General features: G+C 32.2%; 1 pseudogene; it reads right to left on the bottom strand.

The window, feature by feature from the left end:
- Nucleotides 1–213: 213 nt before the first annotated feature.
- Nucleotides 214–5,805, bottom strand: LOC120142449 (annotated as a pseudogene).
- Between the last annotated feature and the right edge of the window lie 7,621 nt (nt 5,806–13,426).

Raw genomic sequence — 13,426 nt, 5'->3', positions numbered from 1 at the left:
AAATACCAAATATGGAAACAAGTCTGACTGAACTTCTGTTGCATATGAATATTATTACAACATTTTAAAAGAGAAGACTCTTTTATAAAATTTGACAGAATGTTTTTCTTTTGTAAGCATATGCAGAAATGTTTGACCTAGTTTATTTATTTTACTCAAGTTCAATGGGGAAGTGTAAAAATAAATTTTGATTACCGATATAACGTGAGGAAAGGCCATCCTATAAATCTTCAAGAATCATATCCAGGCATTGCAAACTGGGCAGCAAATGTCTCAACACGAATACGAAGATCGATAACATCTTTATTAATGTTAAGACCCTTGATAAACTCTTTCTGCGATTTTCCATGATCCCTCTGCACGGAACTAGTGATTTCAGCTGCTGTGTATAGGAAATCGGCGATTATCTCGAAATAAAACTCTAAACAGCCTCTTGATGTCATAGTAGGTGTACCTGAGAGAAAATTAGGAAATTAAGCATTTTGGTGACAATTAAATAAAAGAATCTAGTCAGTGGACCACTGTAAATGAATTAAATTCATGGGGCTAAATAAAAGTATAAAACATCTATATCTACTACATAGGCATCAACACAAAGTCATGATCATATGAGTCTAAAAAATGTCAATCCCCAATAAAACCATTTTAGTTCAGAAGAGAAGCAAGAGCCATAAACACAATGCATGTTCTTTTAAGTTTTTAACACCAATGAATATTCAAACTACTTGGTAGTTATGATACCACTCTAACTTCATGAATTACTCAATTCTAAATACGTTATCACAGTATATAGAACATTTTAGTTCATTTAAAAGAACTGGTTAATGACAGTCCAGCACATTTGTTACCAATTGGTTCATTTCACTGATATTGTGTCAGAACAATGATGTCAGACCACAAAAACGTGCTTTACCAAACAGGAAATAAGAATTTATTGCGACCTATGAAGCTGTCAGAAAGAAATATAAATTTCTTCAACACAAAATACAAGAATACTTCTTACCAATTCTCACTCCTCCAGGAGAAATAACACCATTGTCACCAAATATAGCAGTTTTATTCAAAGTGATGTGGCACATCTCACAAACTTTCTCATAGCATTTGCCTGGGAAACAGAATACATAAGGTGTTATTTATAGAAAGAGTGTAAGCATGAATATGTTGATGTCAGGGAATGCATTATGCCCTGTGAAAATTGAACATATAGGTTTATTATTATTATTATTATTATTATTATTATTATTATAAATTATACAAATTAATCAAATAGGTTAAAACATCATATGCCTATGGGGATATATAGAACAAATATGAAACAATTTGGCTCATTTTTCTATTTCTCTTGTGATTCTCATGAAAACCAACCGTCTGTAAATTGAAGTATCGCCTATTTTCACTACTCAGATTATTTAAGTATTGGCTTTCTATATTTTTTTCCACAAGAATTAACTTACTACACTCTTTAAATGGAGAACACAGACACATTTTGTTATATGTTTTCCCCTTCTAAAATATAGCCATGAAAAATGGCAAAAAAGAATCCTAGGATAAGAATGGTAATGAACTACAGTTTGATCTTTACAAGGGATTTTTGATAAATTTCAGAACCGATGTCACATTTTGCATCAAGGGAAGGAGCCAGCCCAGTGAAAAGGGGAAAAAATGAAGTTAAGAAAGCCATTAAGAAGACTAGGATCACAATTTAGTCTCAAAGTGAAAATATGCAATTTTAATATAATCAAATGATATTACATGAAGGAATAACTTAATTCCAGCAAAAAGAAAATTTAATATGTTCTCTCTGCATGTTTGTGATATTGAGCAGGCTAGATAGGAGAACCTATTATGCCCAGGGTACTGAGATCCCACAGCAACAAGTGGTTGTCAGTGCCCCCAGTAACCAACTTGCAGTGTTTCCTCAGCAGAGCAGATGCCAAAGCCTGAGCATTTTTCTTCACCTGTTGAATATACGCTTTGAACTCTGGTGTAGCCACTTGTTTCAATGCTATGACAAGAGCAGCAATGTGATTATTATGAGGGCCCCTTGTAATGATGCATAAACAGCAAAATTCATCTTTTCCTTGAAATCAAGCGGGTCAGTAGAATAACCATTACTGAGACACGTGCCATGTTTTCTTTATTTTGAACCCTTCCTAAAAAAGATTATACCTCCCCTTGGGCCCCGTAGACTTTTGTGAGTTGTTGAAGTAACAATATCACAGAAGTCAAATGGACTGGCACATTCCTGTAATGGACAGGGGTGAACATGCTGGTAAGGAAAGCACAACACAAAATTGCCTTGCATGAAAAAGCAAATGCTGAAAAATTCATCAACATGAAGAGCCATTATATGTCAAAGCCATTACATTATTTCAAGGATTAAGGCATATGTAATATATCTAATTTTGTTTTGGGGTATGGAGGAACAGTTAAACTAGTACCTTGGCTCACAATTCTAGCAGTTAAAGCATGAAACTCACAATATTTCCTGTTATTTTGTTCACAAATGACCCTTCCAAACTAGATTTAAGAAAATTGAAAAGGAATTACACCTTGTAGAAGATCAACAGCCTATTGCTTGAATTTCACAAGTGTAAGGATCAGCTAGCAAGAGCTATGTATTCAAACGAGCAGTGGTCCCCTGTATGTATTCAGGGTAAGGCAGGGACACTAAGTATCAAATTAATATGCTTTATTACTACAATAACAGTCAAAATATTAATTCCACCATAACCAGTCTCCCAAAAATCCTTTTTTTAGAGAAATTACTAGACTCATCCAACCAAAAGAAGAAATGAAAAAGGTCAATCTACTTTTATATGTATATAAACTCGATGCATATGTGTTTGACGTATTAACAATTCATAAACTCAAAGTTGTAAAGGAATTGTAAAATATGGAAAGATTAGAAGATCTATTTGGCTTTTAGTCAGACGGTTCAGGATAATAAATGATAAATCAGTCTTATCTCACACAACCTTTCAGATAGGTTTAACCTGGGATTAACTTCACTATGTTACAAGTGTTATTTGACCTTGCAAGTTCAAAGGCTGACAGGATTTGTTCTTGCCAAGTCAAAAGCTTAAGCTAGATCTCAAAAGGGTAAAGTAAATCTTTCCCCTCATTTCCCTTTCCATTCTGTATTAAATGTAAATGCAAGCATGTGTGTTTATGTTGAGATAAGCCACATAGGATTGAATGTTGTGGTGGTTTAATTGCTAGCATATTTGGCAGTCGAACAGAAACAATACTAATCACGTAATTAGTTACCAACAACATTGCTACTTGTAAGTTAATCTATGTGATATTGAAGCAGTTAATAATTTTTATAAGTAATTTAACTCGAGTCCATTACTATCCACAGGAACAAGAAACCTCACCTCAGGGAAAACCCTTTATATTCGAATCAAAACATCAAACCAATAACTAATTTAAACAAGACAATGTTCAAACCTTAGCTGCCACAAGACCACCAATATGAGCCATATCACACATCAACACAGCTCCACATCTATCAGCAATTTGCCTGAACCTTGCATAATCCCACTCCCTAGGATACGAACTGCCACCACAAATGAGAATCTTGGGCTGATAATCAAGCACCTTTTCTTCAATCTTATTATAATCAATGAACCCTATTTCAGGATTCACCTTGTAAGGAAAACTCTCAAAAAATATCGAAGCAGCAGATACTTTCTTCCCACTCGGAATATAACATCCATGGCTCATATGCCCTCCAGATGCAGAATCCAATCCCATGATTCGATCACCAGGCAATCAAAGTCCAGTATAAACGGCAAAATTAGCTAAGTACATGAATAAGGCTGCACATTGACTCCCCATTTCTGGGAATAAAGATCAAAAGCTGCTAATGCACGTTCCTGACATAAGGTTTCGATTTGATCAATATAATGATTGCCCGTATAATACCTCACTCCAGGCATTCCTTCAGAGTACTTGTTTGTTAAATGGCTTCCCACAGCTTCCATCACAGATCGACATACATAGTTCTCTGAAGCAATAAGCTCAATTCCTAAGTATTGCCTTTGCCTTTCCTTGTCCATGATTTCACTCAATTCAGGATCAGCCTCTTCTAAACGTTGATTCCCCCATGTCCTGACGACGGTAAGTCTTTGGTCCAGGCCGGGATCGGGGGCAAACCGTTTACAAAGACTTAGACCTGGTATAGGATCCCTTTGTCTTTTCACACACATGGACCGCCCCCAAATCCTAATTTTTTCAACATTTTCGATCCGATTTTTGCGTTCTCCATTCTCTAACCGACGGACACCGTCGAATTTTTCATCGAGCAACTGTAAGGTGGCGTTTGGTTAGATGGAATCCCTTGGAATTTAGGGGAATTGGAATCCAATTCCACCACTTTCCCATGTTTGGTTCAAGTTTTCCAAGGGAATTGGAATCCCTCATGGCTTCAACTTTCCATCAAATGAGTGAAAGTGAATTCCATCCAAGAATGGATGGAATTCAATTCCTTTGTTGGAGGGAATTTAAATTTGACCATATTACCCTCATCAATCTTTTGGTAACTTATTCATATATTGAATAAAAATATTTTTTATTATTTCAGGTCGGGTCGAGTTTCTAATTCATATATTTGGGTCGGCTCGGGTGAAACTTTATTTTGGTCGGGTTGGGTCGGGTTTTTTAAGTGTGATATTCGGGTCGAGTCGAGTTCGGGTTTAGGGTGAAAAATACTCGACCCGAAAATATATATAATTTTACCTTATATATTTAGGAATAATTACAATAATACCCCTCTCTCTATATATTTTTTTTCAATTAATTCATTGTTTTTATTGAATAAAAATAATTTTTTTATTATTTCGGGTCGGGTCGGGTCGGGTGAAACTTTATTTTGTTCGGGTCGGGTCGGGTTTAGGGTGAAAAAAATCGGACCGACCCAAAAAATATATATAATTTTACCTTATATATTTAGAAATAATTACAGTAATACCCCTCTATATATAATTTTTTTCAATTAAGTCAATGTTTTTATTGAATAAAAATAATTTTTTTTTATTTTGTGTCGTGTCAGGTCGGGTTTCTAATTTATATATTGAATAAAAATAGTTTTTGGTATTTTTTTGTTACTAATTAACATACTCCGATTGGAATGTATCGAAATATTACTCTATCTTTTGGTAACTTATTAACATATTTTGATTGCGATGATTTTAACTTATGATGTTTATTAACATGATTTTTATAATTTATTGAAATGAATAATCAATCAATAAAATGAAATTTTAATATTTTTCTAATTTTTTATAATATATTACTATATGTAAGTTGTAAAACAAACTAAAATAAAGCAAACAAACAAGAAGGGCAATTCTATCATTTTACATTACTGAAATCAAATTCATCTGACATGTCTGCGAACCAAACAAAATATGGAATTGGATTCTAATTTTTGACAGATTCCAATTCCTGAAAGATTCAAATTCCCTCACAGATTTCAATTCCCTCATAAACATTCCAGCGAACCAAACGTCACCTAAGGAAACGGGGGAGACAGAGTAGCGAAAGCCGGTTTCCATTTGAAGCGAATTGGAGTCGCCCGTAACGGATGATTTCGTAAAACCCGAAGATGGACTCGATTTAGTTTGAAACAAATCCATTAACAATCCCAAACAAGGGAATTTTTTTGAAGTGTTTGGGGGAACTTTTTTCCCGAAGAGCTTAGAGCCCTAATAGCTATATGTAAAAGCAATCAAATCGAAAATAACGAAGCTTTGGCGGATTCGATTTGGAAGCAAAAACAGTTTCCATAGAATATCTCTCTCGCTCTCCCTATATATATTATATACAAAAACACAAACAAAAATACAAACATATACACGTATATTTAAGTATATATAAATTTTAAATTTTAGTGCTTTAAAGCTTGAAAATGGAAATATGTCGTGGACAGGTAAGGTTGGGGATAATTAAATATAAAGGGATAAAGCAGCTTTTAGTCCCTAATCTTAATATAATTTATCAAATAGGTCCTTACACCTTTTTGGATCTACATTAATGCCTGAATTTGAATTTTGTTATCATTTTAATGATGTATTAATTTGATATTTTATTAATATCAGAGAGTGTATCATAGAAAAAACTAAAAAAGAAAAGTGGCCAAGTACTTACGTATACTAATGTGGACCAGGGATTTAAATTTCGGTTGTAGCTGTGCTTTTAGTGGTGTTGTGTTTCATAGGCGTAATATTGCAGTCATTACAGTTATCACGGTCATTGCGGTTATGAATTTTTTTTCAAATAAGTTGATTTTTTTAAAAAATAAAAAATGAATTTTTTCAATAAAATAGCAGGAAAATAGAGGAATAGAGGTATGTTATTGTCGCTGTTGCCCGTTATCTGTTAAATTACGACAACAGCCGGTCATTATTAGTGTGATTCCGTTGCACACCACTATTTTTCACGATAGTGATCTTGGATGCCGTCGTGACCCCGATATAGCAATCGCGATACTGTTATCTGACCGCTATTTGAATTCCTAATGTTGACTAAAAGAATTAAGAGATTAAATTTAAAAAAATATATAAACTTTGGAATAAATTATTTTCCCATCAAATTTAAAAATGGTAGTTTTTCCGGCAGGGAGTGTTTATCGAAGAAGACTTGGCGGAATGAAGGTAGACGAGAATGTGATGGGGGATGATTTGTTGACCGAGAATAGAAGGTAAGGCCTACGGGTTGTACCTGTAATACTGTAAGTTGACAAAATGGAATCCACGTGCCTTACGCAAAATTAAGCAGAATAGAAGGCTAGGTTCATTCAAGGTTGTTTTTGTTCGAATCTATGATAGATAAAATTTATATAAAATTTTATATTGGGTAAATTATATGCTTATTCAGTAAACTTTATCCTCTCTCCTATTTCACTCATCGTACTTTCAATTTTTTTTCAATTTGCTCACTAAACTTCATACATTGAACTTTTTTGGTCACTTAGCCTACGGAAATGATTTTTATTACAAATATTTTTTGCAAGGGGTAGAGGAGGATTATACAAAAGAAAAAGAATGAAAGACTACAAGAAAACTATGCTTGGAGAGAGTTGTAGTAGGATAGGTTGATGTTAAATGTGATGCCTTGCTTGCTTGCAAGCTTCTCCTTTTATGGGCTTAATTTCATAGATGCTTTCAATTTATTTTTGAAGTCTTCCATGATATGATAGTCTTTCAACTTTTAATTTTTATCTTTTGTGGTGCCTTCCACATCTTGTACTTTTCTCTTTGGAGTGATTTCCACATCTTATATTGTCTTCCTTCTTTTTAAGGCCTTAACAATTTTTCTAACTTTTTGTCATGTTCACCTTTATAGCATGTTATCCAAATTCATTATTTCATATTCGTCTACAGATAGTGACGGTGGTGTTAACATTGCTCTATCCAACGTTAGTGTCCTTTTGATTTCTTCAACTATGAAAGAGAGATAATTTTTAATTTCCATATTTTCTATCTTTTAAAATAGGGGTATGAAATCATCATCAGATATTAATTCTTCTAAAGGAAAATCTTCACCATTATTTGTTTCCCATCAGTTCAAAGTCTATTTCCACTTTCATGAAGAATAAATTTAGTTGTGACTTTCAAATTAACTCTTGCTTGTATTTGATAATAGGAAGGATCATTGATGCATTTGTTAATTGATTTGTTCAATCCTTGTGGTTGTTCTCTTATTGCATTAAGAAGACAACTATGTTTCGATACCATATTTACATGTCAAATTTGATTTGGTTGACAAAATTTTTTCTCTGTTAAAGATACCAATAAGACTAGTTATTTCAATATGAAAATATTACTCTTTTTGATTATTTTTGTTAAATCTCTTAGTTGAGATTTAATAAAAGCTAGAAAATCTTTTATAAGATATAAAGAAGATTTATGTAATACTAGTTGTCTAACAAATCCCTATTCAATATTGTTTATATCAAATGGTTCATGATCAAGCCTGAACTTTATAATAGGATAGGTTTCTTCTGAAATATTCATAGTTAAATAGGCTTGATTTTAATATTTTGAAAAAGTATTTTTAATTTGATATTGCAGATTGCAAATTTTTCTATGAATATTTAAAAATATTTCTGTGGATAATAAATGATAAGCTTTACTATGTAACTTAATCTATATACTTTTACTAAAATAGAATTTATTTTCTTTTTATCAAGAAAATATTGACATATAACAAGAAGATTGTTTATCTGATCTATTGTTAAAAATATATTTTTAGGATAAACCAATCTTTGTATATGATGGATCTTAATAATAACTCTTATGCTTCAATTATTTTTTCAACTAAAATTTTGAAAGTGTAGTAATAAAAAAATTTCTTTTGATCAGTGATATGGTTTTTCCATACCTCATTAATCAAATTATATATTTTTTCTTCCAAACTGTGATTAGAATAATCTTTTATTTTTATTTTTTTTAGTTTCTGACTGTTGTGATTTCAACTGTACTTCAACCTTTTTTTTATAATTTCAGCATAGCTTTCTTGATATGCCGAATTTGGATCTTGTGACCATTGCAGTTGATTTACTGAAGGTGTCATCGAAAATTGTTGTACAACTCCTTTCGAATAGGAAATATAATATAAATTACCGGAGGTTGTACTGGTATAAATCCTTGGTTAAGATTTTGTTTTCTTGGAATCCCATTGTTGGGTTTTTTTTTAATAGTTGTCCATTTTCCTACTGTTTCTAGAGGCCTTTTTCCTCTATCCATTAGGCATGCTAAGAAAATAAGCAATAACATTGTTAGTGCCTTCGATATATAAAACTTCAAAATTAAATATACATAATTCATTATACCATCTAATTCTTCTTGGTACTGTCTCCAATTTTTTATTGGTGAGAAATTGTTTAACTGTTTGGTTATCAATTTTTATTACAAATTTCTCAGGTGCTAAGTAAATAAGAAATTTTTGTATACCATTTTTTATGGCTAACAATTCTTTTTTCTAATATTAATTTATCACCTTGTTTAGGTAGATAAACTTTTGGAATATCTGTTATTTCAGACTTTAATTTTTTGTTAACTATTTTCAAATATTGTTAAGTCTAGGAAAAAGGTACATCATTTTTTAATTTATCATATAAAATACATATTTTTTTTATATAATTTTGGAAAGAAGTTTCTTCCATAATTAACTATTCTTAAAAATTGTTGAAATTGTTTTCTTCTTCAATATTCTCCGAAAATTATTTTATTTTGATATTAATATGATATTGTACTTTAAGATCATATGAAGATAATGTTAATCCTATAAATTCTATTTCTGTTTTTTCTAATTATATTTTCTTTGGACTGAGTATAATTCCATTTTTTATGAATTCGTGTGAAATAATATTTAAATGTTTCTACGTAATTCTAGTGTTTAAAAAAATACAAAAACATCATCTATATAAAGTAAGCAAAATTTTTTATTCTTACTAAAAATTGAATTCATCCATCTTTGAAATACTTGTGGTGCATTACATAATCCAAAAGGCATTATGTTGAGTTAATCGATCGACAGAATCGGCCAAGAGGGGGGTGAATTGGCAATTAAAATTTTGGTGGAAGCTTTTGTAGAAAATTGAAAGTAATTGCACAGTGATTTAGAGTGGTTCAACTTTCTCAATCAAAGTCTACGTCCACTACCTTAGCTATCCATACTAAGGATTTTCCAACAAATTCACTAATTTGCATGACTGGTGCATTGATGCATCAAATGCATTCGATGTTTTCATACAATCCTCAGAGCATCGATGCATGGTATGTGCATCGATGCATGAAATGCATTCAATGTTCAATTTAATTCATGGTGCATCGATGCATGGATTGGTGCATCGGTGCATCACTTTGAAAAATTGATTTTAGGCTTGATTTTGGTTCAAAATACTTTGTGAAAATTGTTTCAAAAATATATGAAGTATAAAAACAATTTTGCACATTTAGTAAGGTTTGAATTTGATCTTTAAAAGACTTGGAGTAATTGATTTGATATTCGAATAATTGTGTCGAATATACCTATAAAATCATTTGTAAAATCTTAAAATTCATTTAAACTTAATTTGTTATATTGAAACACAAAAATGTTTTCAACAATCTCCCCCTTTTTTATATAACAAAACATTTGTGTTATTTTAAGATTTTCTAAAAATTTAAAATGAGTTTTGAAAAATTACTCCCCCTTACTATAACACTTCTCCCTTTTAACATTTGAACACTTAACACTTCTCCCTTTTAAGATTTTAACACTTCCCCCCTTTTTGTTAAATCAAAAAGACTTAAAATTGATTTATATATATATATAGCTTAAGTTGCTAAGATCACAATCAAAAGAGAGATTAGCCATTAGTTTCATAAACAATATTCATAATTAAATGTGAAATGGCATAATTGGTCAAAATGAACTAATATGATGCAAAAATTAATAATCATTAAGCTCAAAATAATAAAAATAAAATCAAACCAAATATATATATAATAAGTTCAAAATCCATAAAACATCCAACTCCTAACAAATTCAAACATTTATCAATCCAGAAACAAACAATCCAGAAACATCAAAAACAAATATCAATCCAAGTTTTAAAAAACAAGAAAGCATGGAAAAGGTTTAATCCATAGGAGGGTCGGGAGGAGGAGGATAATGAGCTTGAACTTCAAGAGTGAGCGCGTCCATACGTTCACGCATCTCCCGCTGAAACTCAGTAATCTGAGACTCCATGGAGGCAAACCTCAGATCAAACGACTCCAAGAAGGATCAAAAATATGGTGGCATTTGATCTTCTTATCGTGCCGGTTATGGTGCAAGCTCATCGTCTGGAACGTGATCATCGATATCTTGCATAAGTTGTTGAAACTCAGGATCATCATCAGCAGCCGGTGCCGGAGGAGGAGGAGGAGCACGAGAAGAGCTAGGAGCAGCTCGTGAAGAGCTATCTCCCGGGGTTTGCTTATCTAGTCAAAATACCCAAAGACCGGTTTCCTCGTCTTGCTTCCAATCCGCTTTCTTCAAGGAACTAAGATTGATTTGTTTTTGGAGTGGGATAAGATTGTCGAGAGAGACGTCTAGACTGAGTTTGATAAAGAGGTTACTCAGAAGACATCAATAAATCAATGTTTCGACATGTTTTGAAGGAACAATGTTTATGATGTCCACTAGTTAACTAAAAATAATATGGGGCAGTTTTATTTTGATCTTATTTTTAATACAGTGCATCCACCATAAATCCCTAGCACGAAGAGTACCTCTGGATGGTCTAAACCACCAAGAGATCATCAAATGAAGAAAACGATCGTGATGAGATTGTAGAGTACTAACACTAGAATTTGGAACATAGTGATATTCCACATTTTCAGTCTCATTATATGACCCATCATCATCTAATCCAAAATGGAAAGCTATAGTCTCGGGGTCAATATTAATATATTGGCCTAAAAGATATGATCTAATGGCTATAGTCCCACATTGAGTTTCGTTTTGAATACATACCGCATTGGAATAGAAAATGCGGACTAACTGTTGATAAACGATATGTTTAAGCTGAAACATTTTATCAAACATCCAAGCTTTAAGAATCGGAAGGTATTCAAAGTCAATATCTATCATAGCTTGAAGAGAAGGAATACGTTCTTCCCGGATTCTATAAGTTTGAAAAAAACTTCTGTACCTAGAGTACAATTCGTCTCTACGATGCTCAGGCATGTTAAAACAAGATCCTAATAGAGATGTAGGTGGAGGAGGAACAAGATTAGGAGTTTGGTTTGAACGAGAACGAATCGATGAAGTTCTAGGGCGTTTGGGATTAGAAATAGTTTAGGAATCGGAAAAAGGAATATAACCTGCATATTGAAACACATGTATGCAATTTAATCAATCCCAAAACTCAATTGAGTCCTCAATAATTCAAAGTTCTATAAATCAAATCCTAATGGGCAAGGTTTTGAAAGTAATTTTTTGAAAAATTATAATATGTATATGAAAACAACATAATCAAATCAAAAACATCAAATTTAAAAATTAAATTTAGAATTTCGAATCCACATTTTTTTAATTTCAATTTTTTTTTTGAAAATTTGTAACTTTTTTTTGATGAAATTGGTTGTAAAATATAGTTTGAAATCATCAAATACTCAATGCCTGATATAATGTTCATCCTAGACCTAAGATTAGAATATGATAAAATAGAGGTTTTTAGAAAAATACCTTGAAAATTTTGGATTTGAGAGAAATGAGATGTTGTGTTGCACGATTTAATGATAGTAGCAGGATATAGAGATGAAATATGAAAGATTTCTGATCAAAATTGAAGGATTTGGAGCAATTTTGAGAGTAAGAGAGGGAGAGGAGGCGTACGGCGAAGAGAGTTTAGTTTTAGGGTTTGAAAATAAATGAGAAAATAAGCCTTATAAATCCCAAAATCCGACGGATGCATCGATGCATGACCCTGTGCATCGATGCACATTCAAGGCATGCATCAGTGCACCTTCATGGTGTATCGATGCACATTCAAGGATGCATCGATGCACTGTTAGGTGTATCGATACATGAAGCACAAAAATGTCAAAAATCTGTTTTAAACACTCAAAATGCTAAATTAATTGGCTCTAGTGGTATTGGTAACCCATATATTGAAAATTAATCATGTTCAATCAATCAAATTAATCCTTTAAACTACTTTTGAACATAAAATTAATTTTCATCAAGCAACATAAACTCCCCCTAACTAATAGAAAAGAATGCAATCAAAAATTATTATTATAAGCATTTTTCATTTATACTTAAAAGTGCTAAAATTATTTTCAACACTAAGTGAATATAGGTAAGTTAAACCTAATTCTCTCCTAAGTGTCCAAAATCTTTCTTTGTCTAAAGGTTTTGTAAAGATATCCGCTAATTGTTGCAAAGTATCAACAAATTCTAGAACTACATTTTCCTTAGCTACATGGTCTCTATTGAAGTGATGTCTAATTTCAATATGCTTAGTTCTAGAGTGATGGATGGGATTTTTAGTGAGACAAATAGCACTAGTATTGTCACACTTGATAGGAATGGTGCCTACTTCAATTCCATAATCAAAAAGTTGTTGTTTTATCCATAAAACTTGTACACAACAACTACAGGCTGAAATGTATTCCGCTTCAATGGTAGATAATGCAACACAATTTTGTTTCTTTGAAAACCAAGAAATCAACATATTTCCAAGGAATTGGCAAGTACCAGAGGTGCTTTTCCTATCTAATTTGCATCCTCCATATTCTGCATCAGAGAAGGCATGCAACCTAAAGCTAGAGTCTCTAGGATACCAAAGTCCTAAACTAGGAGTGTTCTTAAGGTATCTAAAGATCCTCTTAACAGCTAGTAAATGTGATTCCTTAGGACAAAATTGAAATCTAGCACATAAGCA

This window comes from Hibiscus syriacus, unplaced genomic scaffold (assembly GCF_006381635.1).
Source record: "Hibiscus syriacus cultivar Baekdansim isolate YM2019G1 unplaced genomic scaffold, ASM638163v2 tig00110830_pilon, whole genome shotgun sequence".
Classification (NCBI taxonomy): domain Eukaryota; kingdom Viridiplantae; phylum Streptophyta; class Magnoliopsida; order Malvales; family Malvaceae; genus Hibiscus; species Hibiscus syriacus.
The sequence above is the reverse complement of the archived record's forward strand: the minus strand, read 5'-3'. Positions and strand labels throughout refer to the sequence as shown.